Source organism: Sorghum bicolor, chromosome 5, assembly GCF_000003195.3.
Source record: "Sorghum bicolor cultivar BTx623 chromosome 5, Sorghum_bicolor_NCBIv3, whole genome shotgun sequence".
In the NCBI taxonomy this organism is placed as follows: Eukaryota; Viridiplantae; Streptophyta; class Magnoliopsida; order Poales; family Poaceae; genus Sorghum; species Sorghum bicolor.
Window position 1 is genome coordinate 69,009,310 of NC_012874.2, and position 10,070 is coordinate 69,019,379.

The following is a 10,070-nucleotide window of genomic DNA, read 5'->3' on the forward strand; positions in this document are numbered from 1 at the left end:
AAGATCTTTAGTCACTCATGAATATACTTACTATGTTTTCCAACATTTCGTAATGTTGTATTGAATATTTCTTATACTAATCGAACTCAAATGAAAAAAGTTTTGACTACAAAGTTTTTAATCTTGGTAACCACACTACAACTTTTGTATGGAACATGTCTTGGCCATTTGAGAATGTTTGAAAATTTCAGAAATCTGAGTCTCAAAATATCTAAATTTAAAACAAAACATTGAGACTCCAAATTACTTCGAATCAACAATTTATCAACAAAAAACTTGTAGATCAGGTCACCACTGCAACTTTTGTATTAACCATGCAAATATTGGAGGTCATTTGGAAATTCCAAAATTTGAATTTTAACATCTATCAACTTAAAATACATGTTTAGGGCTCTAAACAGCTTCAAACCATAAACTTTCCAACTACGAAGTTCTATATTATATTCTTAAGCACAACTTTTATTTATACCATGTTTACATCTAAGGTTGTTTGAAATTGTAAATAGTTTCAGATATGAAACATCTCCACTACAAAAGTTGTAGATCCCATCAAGGGCTACAATTTTCATATAAAGTTTGTCTTCTTTAGGGTTTTTATGGAAAAGTTATGTAACGTCTTTTTGGATGCATCTATTTCTAGAGGGGGATCTCTTAACATGCCCATTGCTGTTAAACGATTCTGTGGGGCTGACACTTAGAACATCCGCCTCTGCTAATAATAATGATTCTTAGAGGCAGACATTTCTATTAATCAATTTACAGAGGTAGACAACTAGACATCCTAAGATTAATAGAGGAAGTAGCCTTAGGATACCACTTCTGTAAATGATTAATAACGGCTTGCTTTTACCTGAAGGCCGCCTAGCATTTTATACAGAGGGTCCTTAAATGTGCCCAGCTCTGTATTAATCAGAGAGGATGTCTTCTAAAGTCCTTTTATAGGAACACCGCCTAGCAGTTTTATACCTACACCAAAGTTTTAGTTCTTCACACAATCAACAATTTTATAGTGAACATTTTTTAATTTGTGATAGTTTAGGGGCCTAAATCTGCCTTAGAATCCTTTCAGATATATTTAAAATATGTTTTCAGTCCCACCAAAGCTGTAAAAGAAATATTCTCCTATTGAATCTCTAGCATTCTTGTAGTGGGACAGAAAGGAAGGCTCGCACTAGGGTAGAGAATTAGTTTCAAATCCAAGGAAATGTACTAACATGTATTTTCCTTGATAAATTGAGTTACTTATGAATCCTAGCGTGCCAGTGTGGTTCCTTGGTGGGCTTAAGTTGACTGTATGGCCGAATCTCGAAAAATGTTTTATAGAGCGTTGCCTCTCCTAAGGCAGGCACCTCTGAACATAGATATATATTGGTAAGTTTTAGGATCCTGCTTCTGTATACAATTTTCATAGGTCAATCCTTTGCCGCTTCTATAAAGGAACCAGTTCCACAGACCTAGCTCCATAATCCAGTTTTGACCGTCTTTGTAAATCACTTATTTAACAAAATGCAGGTACAGGGTGGTTGGATGTAAATCCTAGTATTGATGGTTGCTTGCAATCCATTCAGGATGTCCTCTATATATACTTCTTGTGAGGCCCGATAGAAGCCTAAACTTCGTCATACATATATAGAGGTATATATAAATCTTGCCATATGGTGTCAATTTATTAAATATCATCGCGAGAGCTCTAAATTCGACTAGATACGAATTCGGGTTTCCATTACAAGAGCTCTAGTTGAAACTAACGCAGCATGAGACTGGATGAGATACCATTGGGTATGAGAGGCACCGGGAACTGTGATTTCCAACGTACATCTCCAGCATGGTCTTTGAGACTTTGACATCTCCAGCATGGTCTTCGACGTTCAGTCGTTGTGGTCTGACAAAGAAATGAAGGCACTGGCTGGTTGTTGCAGGATAGAACTAACTCAAGTCCCTCCTGTGCGCTGTTGCTTGGAGTCCTAGGATGTTTCTCCTTAGGTGTTATATGGAGCTCGATCGGGTAAGCCTTCATCAACTAATATAATGGATGGTACGTGGACATTTCTCTCTTCTGTGAACCACAACGGCTGCCCAATGCTCACTTGTAGCTAGCTGAGGATGGTTCCAGGAAATTGCTAGTTTCTTTTTGAAGTTTATCATCTTTCATAATGACTATTAGTGAAGCTATTTGTGAACCTGTGCACTTGTGCGGGCTTGTTTATGAAATTTTAAATTATTTATAACTATGATTTTTTTGAAGTAAGATGGAATGTCTTGAATAGAGATGAATCAGCTTTTGCGAGGTAGTTAATCCATTAGCTGGAATTATCTTAAGTAACACTATGGAAGCACTTTAGGAGGAAGCAGAATGCATCCTTCGCCTTAGCTCGAGGGAGACACGTTGGTTATAGTCACATGTTATCAGCAATTATACCATGAACTCTTTTGGACCAAATAAAAGGGTCTTCATGTAGAAATCAAAATGCCACAATGAAAGTGCCCCCGTTTTCCCTTCCAATTGTTCTGTTCAACGCCTTACCCTTTTTTCATTTTTCTTAGCACAAGGCTCTCTCTGCACTAGTTCAGGGTTAATTTTCCTTACCGAGCAAGGGAAAAAGCTCGAGCTAAGGAGAAGAGAGCCTCTCTCACCACACTATTTCATTAGATCTATAAGAGAAACAGACGTGTGGGACAGGATGTGTGCACCACTAGGAACGAGAGGCATCAGGGTGTACACAGATGTCCCTGTACATGATCTGGATGAACTATGATAACCCAATTGCCTGAGCTCTCCCATCAGTGGAGGTCCGAACATTTGGAGGTAAGCTGTCTCTACGAAGCCAGACGCTTCAGTTAGCTGCATGTCCAGGACCAGCGGACAATGGTGGGCATACCGCATATGGGCTAATTCAGTTGTTTTCATGCCTGCTTTAGCAGGACACGTAGGTTGCTCATTTTGTGAGGGACATATCTTTTGTTAGATTGAAATTAATTTTGGACACACATGTGTTTGGGTTAGAGAATGGTCGATCCAGAGATTGACAGAAAAGACTCCTTTGTCGTCTCTGTCGCTGAACAGACAAGCTCCGAACGATGGCTAAAAATTAACTAAGCATGCAAGCATATATAATTGGTAAATTAGTTTTTGACATTTCGTCTGTATTAGCTTCAAGCTACACAATGGCGCTAGCTACCTACTATCATTATCACATATATTAGATTATGCAAACATTCAGTCAAAAAAGATCATGCAAACACATGTGTCCAACAGACGGAGAATGTGGGAATAGCTGAGAAAAACTTTGGATTTGCATGTGCTGAGAATTCTCGTTCTCGTTACATAAAGGACCTTTCCCAAATCATCTTATGTCTGATAGGCGTAGGCACATCAGAGCTCAAGGTGACACTGTGATGCATTGTGTCTGGCGTTACTGAGATTTGTCGAGTTCATTTTTTATTGTAATTTTTTACTTAGCCAAAAACTATTGGCTTGCAAACTCTTACCATTGACCATCAGTTCAATATAACCTTGTGAATTGTGTTGTGTAGTGTTGAACAATGTGAGAGCTTGAAAACCCTGGAGCCGAGCTCAACCAAACTCGCCCAAATTTTTTTCGAAAGGCGGCAAAAAGCTTTTGCCGGAATTTTATTAGACGAGGGAATTACAAAAGAACAGGTGAAAACACCGGAAAAGGCCAAGAAAAAAACTCTACTCTACTACTAACGACCACCCTGGCACCCTAAAGGTGCCAAAAGAGAGGAAAAAGAGAGAAAAACCAAAACACTAGGAGCTACTAACTAAGAGGAAACACCGTCCCCTGAGGAAACTCGCCCAAAATCTTTGCTTCCTCTTTGCACATTTGAAGCTTTCTACGTACTCAAAAGATTGCAACATGCGCACACATAATTATATGGTTGACCATATATAAGAGCTTTAGTGTGGTACTCCCAAATAATTGTGAGCCATTCATATATAATGGTTAGGGTCATCTATTACTAAAACAAGTAAGGAGGTCAGTTGTTTTTCAGCGACAACGACTTCAATTCTTACTAGTAACTTATCCCAGGTTGCGACAAGGCTAGAGACGACGCACATGTGGTTGGATAAGTTACCATTGGTTATGAGAGGGACCACGAAACACCACTACGCCAGAAAGGAACAAAAGAGACGCGTACATCATAGATGGTAATAAATCAGTCAGCATCACAGTAACATATTAGAGATATGTGTAGTTAAAGTACGTCTCTATTTTGTTTTTGTCTGGAGCCACGCAGCAATAGTACCCATCTCTGATGAACTAATCTATATCTAACTCTTATAAAGCTAAACTCCACTCTTATAAAACTAAACTCCACTAGGTGTCCACATCATTTCCCACTAAGTGACCCCACTAGATGGTCTATTTCTTCATACAAGGTGGCAACACATCATTTCCCACTAAGTCAATGTCATCCCCTATCAATTACAAAAAAAAATATTCATGACATCTCTATCATGTGTGATACTTTTAATCTTTAATCTATTAACATACATATCATCTACATACACTATTTGTTTCATCATATATTCCTTTATAACATAATCAAATATTCTATTAGTTTTTCTTCTATTAGCTTACCGATTTTATACCAGATCTGATATAATAAAATAACACGTATATCAAATTTATAAATACACAATATACGAAATATCATATATTAATGCTATATATATAATATATTTATTTTTAGGAAAATCCCGCAGCAGCATGGGGTATGCTTCTAGTACTCTTATAAAGCTAAACCCCACTAAATGATTTTTCTCTTCATGCATGGTGTCCATATCATTCCCCACCCTAGATATGTTATCTATTCATACAAGGTATTCACATCATTTTCTACTAAGTCCATGTCATCTTTTATTAAAGAATATCCACGTCATCTTCATCATGTGCAATACTTTAAATTTTTAATCTATTAACATACAACATCTATATATGCTATTTGTTTCCACCTATTCCTCTATAATGTAATAAAAAATTCTATTGGTTTTTTCCTCTATTAGATTATCGGCTTTTTACCATTTGATATATATATATATATATATATATATATAGACACACACACATACATTATACAGAATACCATATAGTATTGCTATGTATATAACATATTTATTTTTAAAAAAAAATCCTACGACAATGCGCGGGGTATACTTATAGTATCGGTGACAATCTATCCATATGTTGTCTCTAATATTTTAGAGACACTCCACCTTGAGGCCTATTTACTGTAGAATACACATCAAAGATGGTTTTTTCTTAGTAACCGTCGCTATTAAGTATATATTAGAGATGAGGAATAACACCTCATTAATGTTGCTCACATCACATACATAAATTTAGAGATGCTTCATATCCCCGTCACTAATATAGATCTTGAACCATTACTAATTTGCTTTTCAATTCTGTCATAGTGTACAACGTCATGCTGCTCAGCATCACTAGCAAGCTCCTGTCCAGCTCTTGCCGGTTGCAACTATGTACGTAATTGTGTCTCTTCTTGTTTTCGAGTTTGGTCACTTAGTGTTTATCGCTAAAGAGGGCTTCTATTATTGCCTTCAACGACCATCTTGTAGTCATGTCATCATTTCTGTCTTCTGGGAGCCACAACAAGCAATGAATTCATTAAGATATTCAGCTGTATTTTACCAAAACAAGACTGATGTGTTCCATGTCTGCGTCAGTGAGACTTTCATTTCAACTCATATTTGGAAATTATTTTCAGCTCCATTCGACAGTTAACTCTAAAATTGCATCCACCATGCTTTGCGTGTAATGCGTACAACTTGATTGGAATCCAACTGGGCTCCACACTAATTATGCAACAAATCAGCAGAAGTTGTTCAATTAAGTATCGGATCACTTAGGTATGAGATGCACCTGGAATTTATATGTGTCAAATTGCCGTGGCATTATACTGCAGAGGCTTCTACTGGAAGAAGCAGCAGTGATTCAGAGGAGTCTGATTCGAAGCACATCCCCACTAAAACAATCACGAGGCTGATGACCTTCCCAATGCAGCCGCCAAACAAGCCGATAAAGAACCCAGAGATATTGGCCAGGCACCAAAACAGGAGCAGACACACATGAATGCTGAAATTAACAATGCACCTGTACTAATCTGCTTGGCATCTTCAGAAGAACAGAGAATGGTGGGACGACCGTATCTAATGCTAGGATGTAATTTTGTTTCAGATCAACCTATTGCCATACATTTTTTGCGATAGAAACCTCACCTATATATTATTATACTACAGTGCAGTATTGTTCGTTACTTTTGCCAACAGAATTACTGCCACACATAAAGCTTTTCCTTATAACAGTCATATCCTTGCAACAGTTGTATGATTCAACCGCTAATCATATGGCATTTAGAATAAATATTAATTTCAACAAAACAAATCATGGCCTAAAACTTTGCAGCACAGTACTATTGGTCACACCTGCCAGGCTTTTGAATAATGCAACAAATTTTGTTGTCGCAAAAGCTCAGATTTCTAGTAGCGACTTATCAGCAATTTAGAGTAACAAGGTTCACTAAATCCTTTTATAAATATGAACAGAATTCAAATAGTTGGAAAAATGGCATGCACCGTCATCGTCATAGGACATTTGCATGTTCTTAGTACATTGTCTATATGTTTGGTATGATTCCAATTTCCAACTATATCTCTAGTATTGATAATTGCTTGCAATCCATGGTAGTTTTCATTTATATACACTTCCTTTGAGGCCCAATACATGCCTCAACAGTATCATACATATATAGAAGTATACATGAACCTTGCGATATGGTGTCAATTTGTTATATATTATGCCAACAATTCAAAATTCAACTAGCTGGATACAGATTTTGGGTTCCATGCCAAGGGCTCTAGTTTAAACCAAAACAGCTATAGACTAGGTGATATACCATTGGCCATTGGGTATGAGAGACACAAGGAACTGCCATTTGCAATGTATCTTCGAAGATCTACTGTTGTGGTCTCTCTACAGAAGGGAGGCAGTGGTTGGCCGTTATTGCAGGATAGTGCTCATGCGTTGATATGTTTAGTGCATGTGGTGATGGCACATCACTCACAAACCTAAATTAAAGCAATGTTTATGTTCCTTTTTCTTAATTAAGTAAAGCTCCCTAAATTTTGTATCTGTTTCAGCTAGAGTTTGTTCTAGATTAATTGAAATTGTGCATGTATTTTTATCAGCACCTCTTTTGGTGCCTAGATATACCACCACTACAGGATTCGGGCAATTTGCCTGGTGCCTAAAACACCAGGCAAAGGTCAAAAAACACCCGGCAACTAATTTGCCTGGTGCAACACCCGGCAAACAACACCCGGCAAAAAAAGACCAGGCAAAGAAATATTTGCCGGGTGTTTTTTATCGGGCACTAGGCAAATCTTTTGCCTGGTGTTTTTGTCGGCACCAGGCAAAAAAAAGTTACCGGTCACGGCGCCTCCGTTAGCTGGTTTTTTTGCCGGGTGCTAGGGTGGAGGCACCTGGCAAATATATATATATATTCATTTTTTCGACAGCATCCTTTGCCGGGTGTCTTCTGAGGTTGGCACCCGGCAAATAAATTTGTAAAGAAAAATTTTAAAAAGATTTGCCTGGTGTTTTACAGGAAACACCCGGCAAAGCTGGGAACCGAACTGGAAAATGTTCCCAGATTTGCCTGGTGTTTTCCAATAAAACACCAGGCAAAGGCTATATATATAAATTTTTATTTTTAATTTTTTCTGTGTTCACAAACAAATCACAGACAATATACATGACACATATTTGACATCACAAACACAATATGAGACATATATATCACATCAACCATAATATGTTCATCGAACATCGACATGTCCAAACATGACATGTCCAAACATAACATGTCCATCAAACGAAACATGTCTCACACAAGCATAATATGTCCAATACATGTCCATGAAGCGGCGAAAAGGGAAAGCAAACTAGAGGTTGACGGGAAACTAGTCGTCTGGTGAAGCAATTTGCCTGGCATGGCCTGGCGAAGACGTAGATCGGTCGCCTGCTTGCAGTTGAGGTGGGATATTCGAACCCACGGTTGACTGAGACTGCATAAAGGAGAAGAGGTTGCATGTGTTAGAGTAGTCATATACTGAAAGCACTTGTCGAAGCCAACTTGGTTCATATGTACTCACAGGACTCGCATGAGGACTGAACAAAGCCCCCCCATTCTGACTCTGGAGGAACGCCTTAATTTCAGCCAGCTGCTTGGCATGGTTTGCTACCTCCTCATTGAGCCTCTTGTTCTCGGCCTGCAACATTTGAATCGAATGTATCAGTAATGCAAAGGCAACTAAGTTATGTCAAGATCAATGTACGACGAGTGCCACGGGACTAACCTCGAGTGCCACAATCTTCTGCTGTGAACGGGACGGCCGTTGGCGTATGGCCGGGCCTCCGCTCGGGGTTTCAGCTCGGATCTGGGAGAGGGAGGGAACCTGGGTGGAATCGAGAACGCCATCGCCAAGCCAGTACCGCCCATGCTTCTTGCCTTGTCCAACCCTCATGACCACTGTCCCATCAATGTCATCGGTGCTCGGATCCCAGTCTGACCGGACCGACCTAACCTCAGACGCATAGGTAGTGATGCGTGCGTGGATGCTCGGGTCGCTGTACGCCTCGGGCGGGTCATCCACGTTGAAGGTGACATCGGAAGACGCCTTTGCCTTGCGGGCCATTCCATATGCCTGGAACTTTGACAAAGTCTAGCCACCATGCGAAGACGACTGCGAGGAAGACAAGAAGATGATTAGAAGAAATTTGACATAGTCTAAATACTATAAATGCATCGAATGTTGATAAAGTCCGTACCCATCTTTTTTGGTACCCGCTGAGGCTGCTGCTTCCTTGATGGTGTGTGGGGCCTTGCTTCTGCTTAGCCCGGTCACGGTGGGAGTCGCGATCCTCGGCTGCTCCCGGCACAAACCAACTGTTCACAATCTTCTCCCAACAGTCGGCATATGACGCGCACCACCATGGAATCATATACATGTGACAAACAACTTCAGATATAAGACGGCCAAACTAAAGCTACTTAGTCTAAAAACAAATCAGTATCTTGCTTCTTCATTTACCTCCAGGAACTGTTCTTGGGTCAGAAGCGACTGTCTTGCCTCTGCCTTGTTGATCTTCTGACCAAGGTGCTCGGCGTAGTACTTGATGGTGAGAGAGATGCGCTCCTCGTAGTGCATGTTGGAGATTCTTGATTTGCATGTTTTCTCAATGTGCTTATCCGCCCTTTCTTCCTGTCCGTCTTCACACTTGAACCATTTCTACAGACAAACACAATGTATCAATTCGTTGTGTCAACAAAAAGGAAAATGAATGTGATGTATTGATCATAGTTGTGCGAACGTGACTTACCCAGAACTCGGCCTTTACCCGATCCTGCTTGTCGGGTCGGGGGCAGATTTGTAGTGGGCCCACGTCTTGGCCGGCCCCTCCTTGCTTTTGTGCGTGACAAGGCCAGGGTAAAAGTGCCTGCAAATAAGCCCCAACATGTGGTTGGGGTTGCGTGAACCCCCAGGCGATAAAACCTCCCAGTGCCTACACAAGTGATTAACAAACATTATTAGTTTCTCTGGCAATTTTGAACAGGTTATATGAAGTAGCCGTGAAAAAAACTGAACTTAGTTACCTATCCCCCTGGGGGCGGATCATTGGGCGTAGGTGAGGAAGCGGAGGCGCACAGAGTTTTGAGGCACCTCGAAAGTAGGGCCTGGCCACAGCTCCATCCTCGGCGCCCTCGTCTGCCTCGAGGCCCTCGTCTGCCTCATCGTCCGTCCCCAGGCCCTGCTGTGCCTCGTCGTCCGTCCCCAGGCCCTGCTGAGCCTCGTCCTGCAAGTAGCCCAAGGTACGCTCCTCGTCCTGCAAGTAGCTTGAGGTACGCTCCTCGTCCTGCAAGTAGCCCGAGGTACGCCGCTCCCCCTGGGACGCGTCACGCGTCCTGGCTAGAGGAGGTCGGCCCCTCCTCCTGGTGCCGCTGCCTCTCCTACCCCTGCTCCTCGT

General features: G+C 40.7%; 1 long non-coding RNA gene across 1 annotated transcript; it reads right to left on the reverse strand.

Annotated features, from left to right (window-relative positions):
* Positions 7,903-8,548, reverse strand: LOC110435342. The gene is made up of 3 exons (XR_002452984.1): positions 8,402-8,548; positions 8,198-8,314; positions 7,903-8,110 (listed from the first exon to the last, which is right to left on the reverse strand). It is a non-coding gene; the product is annotated as an uncharacterized LOC110435342 (long non-coding RNA).